This window comes from Camelus bactrianus, chromosome 15 (genome assembly GCF_048773025.1).
Source record: "Camelus bactrianus isolate YW-2024 breed Bactrian camel chromosome 15, ASM4877302v1, whole genome shotgun sequence".
Lineage (NCBI taxonomy): Eukaryota > Metazoa > Chordata > Mammalia > Artiodactyla > Camelidae > Camelus > Camelus bactrianus.
The window spans coordinates 39,590,348-39,609,044 of NC_133553.1; the positions used below are offsets into that span (position 1 = coordinate 39,590,348).

Below are 18,697 nucleotides of genomic sequence, written 5' to 3' on the forward strand. Positions count from 1 at the left end.
TAGAAAAAATGCCTTTGGAGATTTGGAAACATGAGGTGATGTCAGAATTCAGTTGCAGCCCCTGAGCCCTTGGACACAGGATACAAGGGGGTCTGGAGAAGGCAGTACTCCAAAGGAAATCTTACTCAACATTTACTCCCTCTGGTATGGCCTCTGCCATAATCTGGAGGCAAGGCTTACCTGGCTTTAAGTCTTATTGAGGCTACGGTAGAAGGATGGGCAGAAGATTCTGGGCTGTTTGATTTTTTTTGCAGAAAGAATAAGTCCCCAGATATCTCCCCATGGCCTAAAATCCCATCCAACAGAGATCACTTAGGTTAATGCAGACCAGTCACCCTGGAGGGACTAAAAGGTGGTGTGGGGGTTCCTCTCCAGTCCCTTCTCTGGTATAACCCTTGTGCTGGTGGTGCCTGCAGCATGAGATGGGCTTTACTGGGGGAGGAGTAGAGAGAATAATTCACAGTGGTCAAGTGGCCAAGCAAAGGCCTTCAGTAAAACAGAAATACTTAATGGGATAAATTGTTAATTGTGAATATGGAATGCAACCTACCTAGCTCTCCCTCACTCTTCTATAACATCTTTGGTGAAGACGATACTGCTCCCGTATGGTTCTGTTAGTGAATTTCTTTGGGAACTCAAAAAAATACGAAGTACTGAATCCGAGTTGATTCAACATGAAAATAAAGATTGTTCACATGAGTCAGGAACAAGAAGACAGGTGAACCATAGGCAACTGGCCTCTGAGTTGGGTGGCCTCAGTGATAATCTGAGTTCTACCATGATGGTCCTGATGAGATCTTGAGAATAAGTCTGTGGCCTAGAGTGTAGTGGGGATAATGGGTGCCTTTATGAGCAGATGAAGCCTATGTGAGCTGTGAACTTGTCAGCTTTGGGATTTGTCAACCTTGCTCAGGCTCTTTCTAAAATTTTTGCGCTTGTTAGGGTGATGGTTTGCTTAACTCATATAGTAGACTTCAGACATCATGAAAAATAGTACTTTTATTGTTAGTTATGTTGCTTTGTAAATTCTTTAAGTTTCTTATTTTTTCTTTTTCTCTCTTTCTCCCTTTTTCCCTCTTTTCTTTTTATTCTTCCACATTCTTCGTAAGTCCACTTAAAGCTTTACCAATGCTAGGATGTTAAGTTAAGACAGAGGGTATGTTGCCTGGAGCCACAGGCCAGAACATTGGGCAGGCATGTGGGAAAGAAATATTTTGGCAGCAATATAGCTTAGGAAGCCAATATTTTTTGCCATAAGTTACAGTAAATATTTACAAATTCAATCTCATGTGGGTGTTCAGATTTTGAGTGAAAAGCAATCTCATGCACTGATATTTATTTTGAATATGTTCCCCTCTTTTCAGTAACCATGACTAATTCCCCTTTTCACAGAGAGTAGAGAGCAAGTCAGCTCTCAGTTTAAACACACGCGCACACACACACACACACACGCACACACACACACACCAATTTACTATGCACATTCTGGCAGCAGGCATAGTTAGAATGTAGGAGTAAGAAAACAAATGCAACTCCTAAAATCATAGCACCAATTAATAGATAAACTAAGCACTGTTGTTAAAGAGGCTCAGTCACAAGTCCACTGATTGTTACTCTGGCTTTCCCCAGGAAGGCAAATAATCGGTAAAGTCTGAGTGTGATGCAAATGAACTGAAGCTAATAAAGACATTTATTGAGTATTGTTGATGCTGTGAGAGATGTGAGAATAATATGATAAGATCCTTGCCTTCAAGGAACTTAACATTTGTAAAGAAGATACATCCACAATGCAAATTTAAGTGACCATAAACGATGTCAATGACACTTGAAGATAGCAACAGAAGAGAGATAGGGATGATGAATTTATAAGTGAAATGTATGGAGTTGTCTCAGAGAGGTAAGAGATTATTGGGGGCTAGCAGGAAAGGAAAATCTCTCTGGAGGAGGTAGAATTTGAGTATTGGAAAAGGGCATTGCAGGCAGCAGAAGCCATGAGCAGAATCACAGTGGTGGTGAGAGATTTGTGTGCACAAGAGTGAAATGAGTCTGGCCAAAAGAAGTTTTGGGATGTTGAATAATTGGAGATAGCCAGTGTGTTGGATTACCGAGGGCCTTGACCTTCGGCGTTAGGAGAGTCACTATGCACCATGAAAGCCTTGCTCTGACATGGTAATCTTCTCTGAAACTACCTTCCCCTCCAAACCATCTTAGCCTTCTATCCCTTTCTTCTTTTATGTTGAAGCCAAGAGTCCATTCTTATTGGCTAGGCCTGCCCTTCCTTGCTCCAGTGGTCCAAGTCTGACATAAGTTTAGGATGGCAGGTGAGTGTCCAGGCCTTGTGGAAACTCCTTAAATTTCATTACTATTTCAACTTAAGCAGGGCTGGTTTTGAAAATGGAGTGGTGAAGTCTTCTAGCCTTTAGATGTGTGGAAACTCCTGTGTGCACAGTGGAAACAGAGGGCTTCTCATATCTACTACTCCCAGAACCCACTCGGTCCCCAACCCTAAAGCCTGAGAAATAGGTACAAAACTGAGAATTTGTTCAAAGGACAAGTATTGCATAAAGATTCATTTCAATCCCTGAGCAAGGCTTTATGAATACAGACCTGATAATGCATTATTGTAAGAACATGAAAAGCACAGACTTTGTGGTGATGCCTTTAGAGCTAAGTAATTCTGGAGAGTAATTATGAAGCAGGAGAATGATTATACAAACTGCAGACTAAACATTTAAGCCCTGTGTGTGGGGGGCCAGCTGACAAGTGAAGGTAATTAATAGGCAGTTACAACATGGAGGATTCCGGAAAATAGAGTTTTGTCGTCTGAAATTCAGAGTCTCTGACAGAGGAATATTAGTAAGATGAATGTAGTTGGATCAAGTAATCTTGAGAGGAAGGGCATTCTCAAATCATTTTTGGAAAAAAAATCCCTGGTGGTGTTTGTTTCCCTCTGTCCCTTTATGAAAGAGCGTTCTTCTTGTGTATTACGGTTGGCAAGCATGTGGGTAAAAGAGATGTCACAAGCAGCTGCTACAGCTGTACAAGCAAGCCGCTGGGAGGATCAGACTCTTGTTAGTTTTTATGAAGTTAGGTGTCTGGTCTCTGTTTCTTTGCCTTCCAAAGACACTTCCTGGCAGAAAGTTACAAACAGTGCTTAACAGAAAACCCCAGGCAACATCTGCTCTGTAGCTTGGCAGGCTACAGTTGGTCCCAAGCATGGCTTGCTAATTTTCTGTGTCAGGTGTGTCTGTGGTGGTGATGGGTCTCAGCCAGATAGGACCCTCTAATCGCTGCTCCCTTCTCCTGCCCCAGATGCATTGATTACTAGAAGGTGTGACAGGGATTATTCCTGCCTTCCTTTGGGTCACAGGGGAAAAGAAAGGAGCATAATGGGCTTTTTGGACAGCTAGGAGCCCAGTTCCCATGAGGCTGACCTTTGATGACCTCCACCTTCTTCTATATTCTTTTGGGACCCTTTCCTCCATACCACTCTTATCCTCACTTGCTGACAGATCCCTTTTTCCTACTCTCTCAATGTTCAGTCTGATCTTCCTTTGGAACACCACCAAAGTCTTCTTTCCTTTTACTGTATACCCACCTTCCAAAATGATCCCTTTCCCCACCTTTTCATAATGTCCATTCCCTCAGGGCTAACCTCAGAAGAATAAACTGATTGATTAATTCATACGAATATATGAGTGCTTGGAGGGTTATAAAATTCAGATGGTTATTCATTAGAGAAAACCTTTTAAAGCCAAGTGGTTAAGAATATTTTATATTCTGCTCATCCCTGTAAAGCAGATACTCATACGATCTCAATTTAACAGATTGGGGCTCAATAAACATAAGCAACCTACTTATATAAATAATCAAGGCAGGGCTTGAACCCAGAATTCTCATTCCAAGAGGACTTACTCATTCCCTTACACTCTGCTGCCTAAATAGCTGGTGAAAATGTTTTTAGACAGTTGATTCTTCTCAACTTTTAGGACAACGAATAGGTTAATCTCTAAAAGTTAGCAATTTGCTAAGGGGGTACAGTGAACTGAGTTGTGTCTCCACCAAATAAATTCGTATGTTGAAGCCCTAGCACCCAAAAGGAAGACATTTGGAGACAGGGCCTTTTGGGGAGATAATTGCATGTAAATGAGGTATGAGGGTGGGGTTCTCATGGTGGAATTAGTGCTGTTATAGGAAGAGACACCAGACAGCTTGCTTTCTTTTTCTCTTGGCCATGTAAGGACATAGCAAGGAGGCAAGCCAGGAAGTATTCTCATCAGAACTCGACTGTACTGGCACCCTGATCTCAGGCTTCCAGCCTCCAGAACTATGAAAAAATAAATTTCTGTTGTTTAAATCACCCAGTCTGTGGTATTTTGTTATGGCAGCCCAAGTTGACTAATACAGGAGAATGCAGAGAGAACTAGGACCGTTGTGCCAGTGTGTAGCCATCTCTGTTTCCTTATCAAATGCCCACGTGATGAATCCCAAGAAACCAGGAAAGAACTAGGAAAAAAACAAAAACAAAAAACTGAAGGAAAAAACCCCAGGAAATTCTGCTGCTGCATTTTAATTAAGTTTTCTTAAAAGTATGTTTTGTTATGAAACCCTGAGTATAAGCCACTTGCTACAAGATAATCCGTAATTTCTCTTAGCCTAGTGATATCAGCTTGGAGTTTTCCCCTCCCCCGCCTTTCCTAATTGGACAAAATGTTCCCAATTGTATTAGTTATAAAAAAAAAAATACAAAAGCCATGCACAGTCATTTAAAATAATTCTCTTCTTGACTTGGTTGGTTCCATCTGGTCTTCCAAATGAAAGAAATGCCCTTGAATGAGCTTTATTCTCTGCAAGTTACTTTTTATGATGCCAAAGCCACACATCTGGTGAGTGGCAGATGGGAAAGTTTCCCCCTGGGATAAGCCCAGTGGGGATGATTCACATCACCCAAGGGTGATGTCATAGTCGAAGATCAACTGAAACTTGCTTAGGCAGAGGAATTTGCTGTCTCTCACAACCAAACCACAAGAGGATAGGGGTGCAGCTGGCTTTAGGGGTAAAGGGATTGAGGACTCAACCATAATAAGCCTCCATCCTTCCATCCCTGGACTCTTCTATTCTCTACTTATTGCTTCCATTCTGTCTGAGAAATGTCCTCCTGACAGCTGGAAATAAGACCAGCAGGAGCAACAAACCCACGCAGCTCATAGCCTGGGTCCAGTACTCACTCCCAAAACCAGCTGACATTGATGATAGCTATTTTAAACCACATAAATGGAATGGAGGAAGAGATTATCTCCCAAAGATAAGAAATGCTATTCATAAAAGAAGTGCAGAAAGGAGCTAGGTAAATTCCAAATAAATGATACTATAAAATGGTAATGGGAGTCACAAATAAATGATAGTAAAGCTGATTTTTAATGCATTACATGTATTCTTGAAATATAATTTTCAGAGAAAAATTTGATTTGTAGCATCTAAAATTCCCATTATTTTATATTATTGAAGTAGAAATATGAATGAACAGAAAATTTTTAAATACATAATAAACCCACACTTTATTTATTTATTTGACTCACACATTTTAAAGACAGTGATAGTTTTCAGATGGAAAATGACTCTAAAAAGAACTTTTGAAAAATAATGATAATGCGGAAGAACTGAAGTAATGAAATATGTTTTCACCTATCATTTTTTCTTAAGTATGTGCAATGTAACTGTAAAATAATGGGACAAAAAAAGTGGCAGGCACACAAGAACCCTAAGCCAACAAGTTTAAAATATAGTCATTTTGTTGGTATGACAGCTAATATTTATTGAATGTTTATTAAGTGTGGGTTACTGTTATAAAACTTTTATTGGCATTATCTGAATTAATACTCAAAACAAGTAGTTGTCAAAGTAACACTAATGGGCCAAATCCAGCCCACTGCCTGTTTTGGTCTAGAGTTTTCCTGGAACAACAGCAGCGCCCAGTCATTTATGCATTGTCTATGGCTCCTTTCATGCTAATGTAGAATCGAGTAGTTATAACAAAGACTATAAGGACTGCCTAAAGAATCTGTTAGCTGATCCTTGTAAAACAGTCCTCTGAAGTAATTACCATTATCCCCACTTGATGCCCAGGTCACAGTACTTGGTATTATCAAGGTGGTGATTCAAAGCTGGGTTGTCTGAATATAAAGTCTGTAATCTTTTTATGTATTTTGCACAGCAGATAGCACAGTTCCTGGGGCCAGAATATTTGGGTTCAAGTCAGCCTCTACCACCTAGTAGCTGCGTGTTGGACATCTTGCTTCGCTGCCCTATGTCTCAGATTTCTCCACAGATTTCCAGCTGGTGGCAGACGCTGCTAGTCATCCTGGGCATCAGCACAGCCCCTGGACCCCGTGTATCTGTCCCAGCCCTGCATTGCAGGGCTTCACACTCTTTGGAATGACTTCCTCCATTTTCCAAAGTTCCCCTCAGATACCCGGGAACAACTACCCAGGGTATCAGTGTTATCTGGGCAGGGACCTGGGACCAGTATCCTTGTGGACCCTGGTCCTCATTTCTCCCCTTTGGGGTGTTTTTTGGTCTCTACTCCCCATCTACCACGATGGCCAGACCATATGCCCCAAGGGACTCCAGGCTTCATTTCTTTGGGATCATTCTGGGGCCCCTGGCCTGGCCCTGATTTTAGAAGGGTGACCTGGAAAGCAGTTGCTCCCCAGGATAGCCCTGTCTTCACTAGTGAGATTTTGTGAGATTGAGCTACCATACAAGTGCAGATACACTGATTTTGATGACTCCCACAGAGGAGACATAAGTTCATGGCTATGGGGTACCCATTGCTCACTGCCCACCCTTGGGCTACCACATTTGTCAGCTCTTAACCCTCCATGTTCCAATATATGGTAGCCTCTGGTCTGTGGCCCCCTAGGGAAGCAGTAGTGGCATCATACATCCTTTCCTTTGTGTACCTCCCATCCCTGGCACCAGGTTGGTCAAATCCCCCTCCAGAGATCTGTGACATTCTCCTCAGGCAGCTTTCGAGCTGTTGCTCTGCCATACCTGTAGACCCTTCTAATTGACACCCTCTCTAGGCTCCAAATATGTGTTGACATTGAACTTCATTTTTAAGCCTCATTAGTGAGAGATGAACATTCCTCGGACAAATAGGAGCACTTATCTTTGTCTCCTCCCAGCCTTTTCCCTCCCCTCCCCCTGGTGGTGGTCTGTGGAAGGCAGAGGTGCTGCCAATGTTGGAAGAAATCACATTCTAGGAATCAGCGATTCCCCAAAGGAGTTCAAGAGAAGATATGGTCAGAAAATGTGCTGGCCTAGGTTTATTCTAGAAAATTTCAAACAGTGAATTTAACATGATCAGAAAGTAAATTAACATTCATAGTTTCCTCTATACTCTGGGTAAAGCTTGCCTTTGTGGTCACCATCCACAAAGCCAGGAACAACCTTTGAGAGAGTCACTGGAAGCTAGGATTCACAGGTGGCAGGATGGGTGACGTAACCAGCATTAAATACCTAAATAATATTAGGGAAATGTAGAGGCAAGCAGATCTATGTTGTTTCAGTACAAACATGTTCTGAAGAGCCATGATGTTGTGAGTAATAACGGCACTATTAGCCTCTTTTCCCAGGGGGAATGGTGAAATTAACATATCTAACAATAAAGAACACAGAGAGTTGTAAAAAGATTATAAGTCAATAAAAAATGTTAAAAAAAAAAAAAAAAGAACACAGATTGTTCTGGCACTTGCGCCGGAAGTGATGGTGCCTAGGCACTGTAAATAATCTTCACTCACACCCATTGGACAATAAACAGATGAGAAAATGCCTCTTTTCTACTTATTGTTCTACATTTCCACCAATAAATCATTATACCTCACGCAGGGTCATGAATTTTGTAAAACATTTAAAAAGTCAAATTGCAGGGACCCTGCAAAAAGTCTTTGCCTAGGGATACACGCCCTAAGGACAGTCCTCCTTGGGGTCATCTTATTTTCTTTGCTATTAAGGCACTCTTGCTTTTGTTTGTAGTTTCTCCTATCTCTTTTCAGGCTTTTCCTATGTGATTTCTATTTAGGTTGATCTTTCTTTGTTGTCTCCTTTTCAAAAATCAGCTTATGCTTTGTAACATTGTACACCCCTCAACTTCTCTTCAAGTACATAATACTGCCACCCTTTATCTTTGTCTCTTTGATCATGGCCTGTCTTACTCAGTCTGTCAGTCATTGCCTTTCTGTGTCACGTCCGCGTGCACACACACACACACACACACACACACACACTCTCTGTCTCTCTCTGCATACACAACACACCATGAATATGCACACACAACTGACGAATGTATTGTTTTAATGTATAGGCATTATGTTTACATAGAATTTGTCCTTTGCTTTAGAAACTATGAAACTCACGAAACAAAGAGCCTCATATTTGATGCAGGAAGGAGAGTCCAGGATTACTTACCCTCATTCTCGTATCTGGCATCTGGACAGTTAGGTCATCGTATGCTGAGAATGCCAAGATGCCCAGGATGGCACAAGTGGGGATTCTTTTAGATGCCCTGCTGTGTGCTCCTGTCTGTGATTAGAGCTTAGCTCTTTCAATCTTAACTTGCCTGTGGATCAAATGTCCTCTAACTTGTGACAGCTGCAGTGTTGGATGAGATAATGGAGTGTTATGTGTCATTCAAAGACTATGGGTACATTTTCACTATAGAAAGCTACTAAACTAAAATCACATTTTATATCATTTAGAAATGTCTGCATCGCCAAGATCTGTTTTTGCTTTCTACTAGGAGACAATATAGTCAATTTTCACATGTTGTTTCTCTTCGTTATTACAATTTATGTCTTTATTCCTGACACGATTTGGCTGTTCTAGAAATAGCCAATGCCACCAATTAGGACATAAAATCAGTTACTGCTGACTTCCTGTTCTATTATGTGTTTATGCAGCAGCAGGGTAGGGCATTTGAAATGCATTTGCTTGAGCACATTTAGATAATGTATGGTAAAGGTGACAGGCTTTTTTCTTTTTTGCCATCTTGTACATTAGCATCTCTTAAGTGGCAGCTTAAAAACTTCATAAAGCACTAACGTTGATTAAAAATGTTTGTTTAGGCTTGTTCAGGACTCTGAGTGCTTACAGGCTCCAAATCACATTCTTGTCCTTCTTTAAACCAACAGCATTTAAAAGCTTGCTGTAATGGCTCTGTCTTATTGTAGCAAACAATAAATTTCTATAAGGCTATGTTCTTCTATGAGGTAAATAATGAAAATGTATAAATATATAAAACAATCCAGATCCATGGAAACATTTGCAAGTATATATTTTAAAAAAGGTTTCAATCCTATTAGTCTCTATATCCTTTGAATATGTTGGGAAAATGCATTCTACCTTGTTTTCTTTTCCTCAAAATTGCTTTTCAGAATTTACGGCATTTTTCTCATCCAGTTAAGGCTCCTGAGAAATCTTAACTTCTTGTGACTTTATAGATTCTTGTGACTTTATAGCTGTGGACTAATGAAAAAAAATTCTTCTGATAAACATAAATTGTAGGGTCTACTTTTTATCCACTTATTCATTCTTTCATTTAATAGGATTGAAACCTTTTAAAAAATCCACCACCAACAAAATGAAACAGAAGACATTGGCAGGGGTCACACTGAAGACAGGGAAATCGTTAGGAATTTGTTGCTGTAATAGAAGCAAGGAATGACGAGGATCTGAAAGTCAGTGGCAGTGGGAAAAAAAGAGGCTGGATATGAGGACTTTAAGAGGGTGGAAGGAGAGGTTGTGGTGGGGAGTCAATTCCTAGGTTTTGTCTTGGAGAGCTGGCTGGCTGGATGGTGGTGTCTCACTAGGAGAGGAGGAGGAGAGTGGAAGCATATTACTGGTGATGGTGAGCTCTGTTTGGAATATGGTGAATTGGGGGTTCCCGCAGGACGAACAAGTAGAAGTGTGCAGTCCTTGGTTGCATATTCAGGTATGAAGCCCAGGAGTTAGAATTTGGGCAGGAAACATAGATCTGGGAATCCTCAGTACATCTCTGGTAGTTGAAGCTATGCAACCAAACTGAGGGGCCAAGAGGAGGACAAGGATGACCCCTGGGTACACAATAGCGACAGGGCACGGTAGGGGAAGAGGAACCAGGAGGGACCCGGGTGGGGTAGTCAGGGAGGAAGGAGGGTGTGAGAGAACAAGCAGTGCCCAGGGGAGTCAAATGCTACAGAGAAGGAAGCGGGATGGGACAGGAGACACCTGCGACTTTAGGAACGGAGAGTTCATTTGGACTCTGTTGAGTATAGCTTCAGTGGAGTGAGTGGTGTTGGAAGCCAGAGGACCGTGGCTCAGGGACCACGAGTTGAGGGACCGGGGACATGCTTGTCATCTACTCTCTCAAGGTCATGAGATGAGTCAAGGGTTCAAGGAGAGCTGTTTGGCTTCCCAGGGAAGAGACTTGAGTACAGTCTGTGTCCAAGTTCTCCAGGAGTCCACAGCACTGCAGACAGTTTTGGGCATGGATGGTCAGAGTCAGTCTCAGTTCTGCTCCTCCTGTTGGACGGAAGATATTTGTTGTTTAGATCTCTTTCCCAACTAACCAGATGTCTCCTGGGCCTCCCAGGCTCCTTGTCCTGGGTGCTATCTATCCACTGTCACTGGTGAGGGCCTCACTGTGCCCATGCTGCCTGCCCCTGACATCTGGCAGTCAGGCCTCACCTGTGCCATGTTTGGTATCCCCTCTAGAATCACATTTTCTCTTCACCACATGTGAGTCTCAAGACTCTAAGTCCTGTGAAGAGCCCAGTGTGGTCCCATAGGTAGCCAGGGGGCCAGTATGACAACTGGTACTCTGGAGTGGGAGTTCCCACAACCCAACTCTTGGGTGTCAGATGCTTTATAAGGGTGCAGCTGGGGCAGGTGGAGGTGGGGTCTGCATGAGCTGAAGCAACCCTCTCGTACCCGAGAGTGTCTTCAGATGTCTCCATTTCCTTTGTGAGCCATGAGGTGGGAAGGACCACCCTGCAGGGCTCCACCTCTGGCACACTGGCCATCTCCTGTCCTTGCCAGTCAGCTTCCTGAAGGGTATTTACTGTGCCCCTCGCATCACTCCTGGGTCTCAGTGAACCCTCTTGCTTCTTCTTTGATTTGCCCTTGCATACTGGGAAGGCCTATTTTTTTTAATTGAAGTGTAGCTGGTTTACAATGTTGTATTAATTTCTGGTGTATAGCTTAGTGAGGAAGTTATACATATATATATTCTTTTTCATTATAGATTATTACAAAATATTGACTATAGCTCCCTGTGCTATCCAGTAGGATCTTGTTTATTTTATATATAGTAGTTTGTATCTGCTGTTCTCAAACTTCTAATTTATCACTCCCCCCCACCTTTCCCTTTGGTAACCATAAGTTTGTTTTCTATGTTTGTGAGTCTGCTTCTGTTTTGTAAATAAGTTCATTTGTATCAGTTTTTTAGTGATACTGTATTTATCTTTCTGTGTCTGACTTCACTTAGTATGATAATGTCTAGGTTCATCCATGTTGCTGCAAATGGCATTATTTCATTCATTTTTATGGCTGAGTAGTATTCCATTATATATATATATATCTCACATCTTCTTTATCCAGCTATCTGTCAATGGACATTTAGGTTGCTTCCATGTCTTGGCTATTATAAATAGTGCTGCTGTGAACACTGGGGTACATGTATCTTTTTGAATTAGAGTTTTCTCTAGGAGTGGGATTGCTGGATCATCTGGTAACTATTTTTAGTTTTTTGAGGAATCTCTATACTGTTTTTCATAGTGGCTGCATCAAATTACATTTCTACCAACAGTGTAGGAGGGTTCCCTTTTCTCCACAGCTTCTCTAGCATTTATTGTTTGTGGACTTTTTAATGATGGCCATTCCACCTGGTAATACCTCACTGTAGTTTTGATTTGTATTTCTCTGATATTTAGTGATGTTGAACATCTTTTCATTGCCTATTGGCCGTCTATATGTCTTCTTTGGAGAAATGTCTGTTTAGGTCTTCTGCCCATTTTTTGATTGGGTTGTTTGTTTTTTTCATTATTAAGTTGTATGAGCTGTTTGTACATTCTGGAAGTTAAGCCCTAGTCAGTTGCATCATTTGCAAATATTTTCTCTCAGTCCATAGGTTGTCTTTTTGTTTTGTTTATAGTTTCTTTTGCTATGCAAAAGCTTACAAGTTCGATTAGGTCCCATGGGAAGACCTTTTTAACTTTGCTGGGCATTTGTGTGGAAAGGAACCCTTCTGAGGCAAAGAGCTACTGAGGAATTATCTTCCTAGCAATCACTCAAAGCCCCTCTGCTGTCTTCTCCACTTCCCTTTTGTTGTTATCTGAATGACAGGGATAATCTGGCCCCTGCCCACATCAAATGCTATCTGGGGCTGGAAATAAGCCTCACAACGTGTTTGAAATCCTTTCTTTCCCTCCATCTCTCCCAGGTCTGCCCACCATGCACACACTTAACTTGTGTTACACCAGCAGCATTCAATTGTGAGTGACAGTGACCCTCCTGAAGGTAGCTGACTTGGCCCCCATGGGCCAAGACATCACACCTGTGTCTGATTAGACACTGCGTTACCCCATTTGAACATGTGGCCCATGAAAGCAGCTTCTCTTGTGCACTTGTAGGGTGTGCTTTCTGGAACTGTTAATGCAGGACTGGAGTTTGCTCCTGCTAATCTCCTGCCTAGAATGTTTTCCCCTTCTTCGCCACCAGCTAGAGCACCACTGAATCAGTGTAAATTCTTCATCTTAGTAGGGAGACTGATGTCCAGGGAGGTGGGGGTCATCCTGACTTTATCTCCTTGAAGAACCTCACTCTTAAAGGGGGTCTTCTTTGTTAACAGCTTGGGCTGCCATAACAAAATACCACATAATGTATGGTTTAAACCACAGAAATTTATTTTCTCAGTTCTGAGGGTGCCAGTGAAGCTGGTTTCTCCTGAGGTTTCTCTCCTTGGCTTGCAGATGGCACCCTCTTGCTGTGTCCTCACATGGCCTTTTTTCTGTGTATGTGTATGGAGAGAGAGGTTGGGGTAGGGGAGAGAGAGAGGGAGGGAGAGAAAGGAGGTGAGGGGAGGGGAGGGAAGGAGAGAGGGAGAGAGTTTTCTCTCATCCTCTTCTAAGTCCACAAATCCTATTGGATTAGGGTCCACTTTGTGACCTCATTTAACCTTAATTACCTCTTTAAAGGTGCCATCTCCAAATACAGTCACATGGTGGAGGAGGGTGTTAGGGCTTCAACATATGCATTTTAGGGCATCACAATTCAGCCCATAATATTCTCTGCTTTTAACATACTCCATTTGTCTTCATTCTCTCCAGTGCTTGGGTATTACATTAGTTTCCTATGACTGCTTTAACAAACTACTGAAAACTTGGTGGCTTAAAACAACAGTAATTTATTCTCTCACAGATCTACAGAACAGAAATCCAAAATCAGCATCACTGGGCTGAAATCAAGCTGTCAGCAGGACTGCACTCCCTCCAGAAGCTCTGAGCTCTAAGGCAGAACCTGTTCCTTCCCTCTTCCAGCTTTTGGTGCCTCATAGCATTCCCTAACTTGTGGCCACATCTCTGCCCCTGTGGTCACTTTGTTTCTGCGTCTTCTGTGTATCAAATTTTCCTTGACCTCTCTCTCATAAGGACAATTGAGATTGCATTTAGGAACCATCTGGATAATCCAGGATAATTGCCCATTTCAAGATTCTTAACTTAATCAATCTGTAAAGATTCTTTTTCCAAATAAGGTAACATTTTCAGATACCAGGACTAGGACCTGGTATCTTTGTGGGTCATTATTCCGCCTACCACAGGTATATTGTTCATAAACTGTCATTCAGTGTTTTAATAAGTGGAGTCAGCCTGTGAGGGGAGGCCTTGCTAAAAGGGCAAGAGTCCCAATGATTCCTTTCTCAGGCATGTCCAGGCAGGATCACACACCCTCAAACCATCCTCCAGCCATCTGGCTTTGTCCTCTGCCATGGCCTTCTCCTAGGACCCGAAGAGGGTGCTTTAGGCTGGGAAGCTGAGGTGTCTCCCTGGGGGGGGGAATGCTTGGATGATCGGGGTGGGAAAAAAGGAATGTATCTTCTATGCATTCCTATTTCATGGCTGGTTAGAGGAGTAGCATCTCACTCCTGGAAGCCGTTTCACTTGGCAATATTTTGTTTCCTTCTGGTTAGAGCAATCTTCAGGTTGGGGTCTTGGGTAGTAAGACTCAGTTTCCCCTCTCTTACACAACAGGGTCTGTCCCTCTTCTGTGTTCTGTCATGATACAGTTTTTTTCTCTGGATTGCCTAAAGCACCTGATCAATTTTCAATGTGCTTATGAAGTCCAGAGAGCCAACTATGTTGAAAATTAGCAATTTTAATCACCGGTGAAGGCATCACTTCTTTTTTTTTAAAGAAGGGAGTTACTGCAGAGTGAATCTTCACAAACAGTGCTTTATTTGGTCACAGGAACCATGGTCCACTTTGAGGATGGAACTTTAGTGGATACTAATCTAATATCTAAGATTGTGTTCATCTGCTCTTCCTTCTTGCCATTTATGGTGAAAAATATGAGGCTAGAGCATGCAAATGTTTTGCTTCTTTTTTCAGATCACATCCCAGTTCATTTTCTTGCAATGAGAGGAGGGGTTATAAGATAATTAGCAATGTTCTTCCCCCACTTTTAACAACGTCTCTGCTTACTTTATAGAGATATTTCTGAATGTTACTGCTTACTCTGAAAAATTCAATATGTAATTTTAGTGCTGTTTCAGGCTTTTCAAAGTTTCATGTGTTTCTGGGGCATTGCTAATAGTTTACCTTAGAATGCAGAAAAACTACTGTAAAGGATACTTCAGTATTAAAGCATAATCTTCTCTAGGAAACCACATCACTCAAATGCCATTATTAAAGGCTGGGGTAGGGGGAGGCAGAGGGAAGGTTAGACAGTGATTTAGAAATATCAACATTTGGCATCAAGGCATTAATGCCTTTATACCTGGTGGCCTGTAGGGTGAATGGAACCATGTCAGTCACTGAGAGCTTTATATTAATCTTCTCCTGCACTATCTAATTTATGTTGATTCAAAATTAGATTTAATTGCAATGTTCACATTTACTCCTCCAGGACCAGAAACACTAACCAATAATAACCTTTATAATCTCCTCTGGTGAAGGCCACATTTGGTAACAGGTAAATCTTTTGGAAAAGCCTGTCTCCCTACCTCCCTCTTTTTTGGGATCCCAGGCAAAATAATGCATTCCATGAACTCACTCTTCATGTTTTTTGGGGTCTCGCTTACTCTCTGTGTCTCCCTTGCCCTAGTCCAGTTGCTAGAGACGTGTGCTCCTAGGATAGACATCTGTTCAGTGAGTTCACATCCTGTTGTTGATGGCTCTAAGATGCTGATATTCCTGGGGGTATTTTAAGGGGACTCCATGCCTAGTATAATGCCTTATCCAAAGGAACCCATATCCATTGGTAGATGTTCCAACCCTGGGGCAGCTACATAGAGGAGAAATCATTTTGAGCAATTTTATCTTTCTAGGATCACTCATGTTCTGTCTATTTCACTTATAAACAAGGCTGGTCATGGGTATGGGGACATCCTTTGGGGATTTTATACACATTTCTTGCGACTCCTATTAAAGATGGAATTTTCCATGGAAGCAGTACCTCAAGGGTCTCTTTGTTCCAGACCCAAACGTAATGGAAGGATCTTTCCACTTCTCACTGTGGGTATTTGCAGTGTAAATGTTGGTGACTTGGCACTGTGCTGAAATGACCATTTTCCTGATGTACCTTATAGGATAAGGGCTCATTTTAGGATAGAACTTGGTCTTCTCTGAGGGGTGGGCAGCCCAGAAGTCACCACTGGGAGCATGCAGGTCCTTAGACAGGAAACCAGACTCTGGGAGTCTGGATTTCCGTCTCTGGGCCTCAGTTTTGTGAGTTTGGACTTCAGGGAGTTTGAGAGCATTCCAGGGGCTGTTTATGTCTGCTCCATTTAATTGGTTTTCCTACTTAGCTCAGACTGTTCAGTGACATTGGGAGTTCGCTGTTTACTGAGGCACTTTCTTCCTTAATCCTGGGGCTGCTCAATCAGAAATTACAACCCAGCCTGGGAAATGATGGGTTGAAAGGGGGTGTGAGGAAACTCCCCGGAGGTACTGCTGGTGGGATAGCTGCCCAAGTGTGTTCAGTCCAGGGATGGGACTATGAACTCACTTCACCTGGTGCTGTTTCAGGAGAAACATAGCCCCTTTCATTTTTTTCATCATCATAAATGACTTTCCCTAACAACTGACAGCCTCACTGTCTGCCTTCAGGTTACAGTGTAGGCACTGGCTGGCAGGAGCTTTCACAGGATGGTGGCTTATAGTATACAAATTTCTAACCCTGGGAACCACCTGTTCAGCAGTCTCAGATTCCAGTCTTTTCTTAGTCCATGGGGAGAGTCCTCTCAGGCATGGGCTCAATCATTTCTGGCCTAGAACTGACCGTTTTCTACTTCAATCCCTGTTTCTGGACCATTTTGAGTAGAAACTCTGCTAGGATGTAGTATATCCTTTTGTTTGTTCAAAATCTTCTTCCTCCTGAGTATACCCCTTCTCCCTAAAAAATCTTACCAGTCCCTTGAGGCCCTATTTAGGTCCTGCTCTTCCATGGAGCCATCCTTGGTCTTTCCCTCCCCAGAACTCAAAGCTATTTTCCCAGTGATCTTTTGGCAATGAATCACCCACACGCCTTATGACTTACTCCAGTAATCAATTTATGGTGATCATGATGCCCACTTCACTTCAGCCTCACTAGTTTTGATATATGGCAGACATTTCTGTCTGCACGATGAGTCTCTGAAATATTAACTCTATTCTGCACAGTAGCTTTGATTTGAACAGATTTTTAAAATCTATCACCCATATCAGTCTGCTTCCCGTGAAGGAAATTTGGTTGACCTTCAGAGGATGAAGATTACTGACCCTCTCTAGAAGCCAGTGGAAGTGAATTCACCATCGAATTTTTAAAGTAAAAATGGAAGATAATTAAATGCAGCACAGTCGTTATAAAATGGATCTCATGGTGTTATACACCACTTCATAAAATTCTTCCCATTCTTCCACATGACTTTCTCTGCAGCATTTTGACACAGAATACTGACTCCCTGACAACTTAAGCAAGAAATATTTAGGTTTACTTTTTAATAAGCACTTGCCCTAAGAATAAGGTGAAAATCAAACATTCTCAGATGGACGGCTGGCTGGATGAAATGATGTGCCATCAGAATAAAGCACACAACCTTCCAGGTATCATGAGATGAAACAAACGAGCCTTAAAAATTTACCAAGGAGACTATCTTCTTCTTCAGAAAATAAATGTATTACTTAGCCAGAACCAATATGTTTCATGTGTGTGAATAGTTTTGAGTATAGTGAAGTTCTTGAGTCCCAAACAGCCAAACCAACCAGAGGGCTACCCATCTTGTTAGTAGTGGCTTATCACTTGGCATCTGGAAACTTCTTTTATTTTGCTGGATCTGGCCCAAAAGTATGGGTGGAGACACAGGGCAGCACTTAACAACCTTATTTATGACTTAATGACTTAACTAAGAAAAAAAAAAGTTCAATCATTTCATATTAGTTGGGTGGACTCATTCTAACATTAAAGAATTTTCTTTATTAGGCCTGCTAAATTTGGGACAAGGTTGGGAACATAATTTCCAAAGAAACCCTTATTGGAGAGAAATCATCATGCTAACTTGTTCTATTGTGTTGATGTATTTCACAGTAAAATTGAGTCCCACCAGGTTCCATATTAGAAGGCTCAGAACCATGTCCTAATATATAATTTTCTTCACTGTTTAAAAATATTTATCTAGTTAATTCATGGACTCATGGACTTCTTCCATACCATGACTTCAAGTGCTTTTGCAGGGAGACTTGAGAAAAAATGGTCACTTTCAGTAACATAAAAAATAGACTGACTCTGGAAACCTAGGTTCTCTTTATGTTCAACCAGTTCAGTCTTTTGTTTGTGGCTTGGACTCACTAAAATGTGATAATTAATGGTTTTACATTTGTGAAGAGTTAAGGGAAAAGATCACCCACTGGAACCTTGCCTACTACAACAAGAAGTATCTCTACTTATATACAAATTGAATGATCTTTTCTGGTTGTTGGGTCAGCAGTGGCTTGCCATTCTGAATTTGCAATGTATGTCTTGACAAATGAGGTTAAAAGTAGAATGGTCACAGGCTGAGAACGTCAGTTGAAGTCGGAAGTCTTTTTGCAGGAGAAAGCCCCCATCAGCTCTGCACCTGCTCCCTGGGGAAGGAACTGAGTATCAGAAGGGCCGCCACAGGAGAAATGACTCAACAATGTCATTCACAAGCCGGATGTGGCTTTGTTTCCTTTCTAACGGGCATGTTTGTTGCCATTTCAGTGAAACCTAACCTAATGGGGTGTCTGTATGTGAGAGGGCTCAGAAAGTCTAAGGGGTAAATACCTACAAGGACGCATTATTGCTTAAATTCTATCAAATAAACCCAATACTGGCAGAGCTGTTCTCTGTACTCGTCACAGAGGGAGCAGACGAAATGTGTAGACATTCCACATCATTTCACCTAACAGTTTAATCTTTTCCTTGAGGTCATGCTGCAGGTGAAGAG

General features: G+C 41.9%; 1 long non-coding RNA gene across 1 annotated transcript in view; it reads left to right on the forward strand.

Moving 5' to 3' along the window:
• Positions 1-18,697, forward strand: part of LOC141573403 (uncharacterized) — a 280,711-nt gene that overhangs the window by 66,628 nt on the left and 195,386 nt on the right. The gene's annotated exons all lie outside the window — the stretch shown is intronic.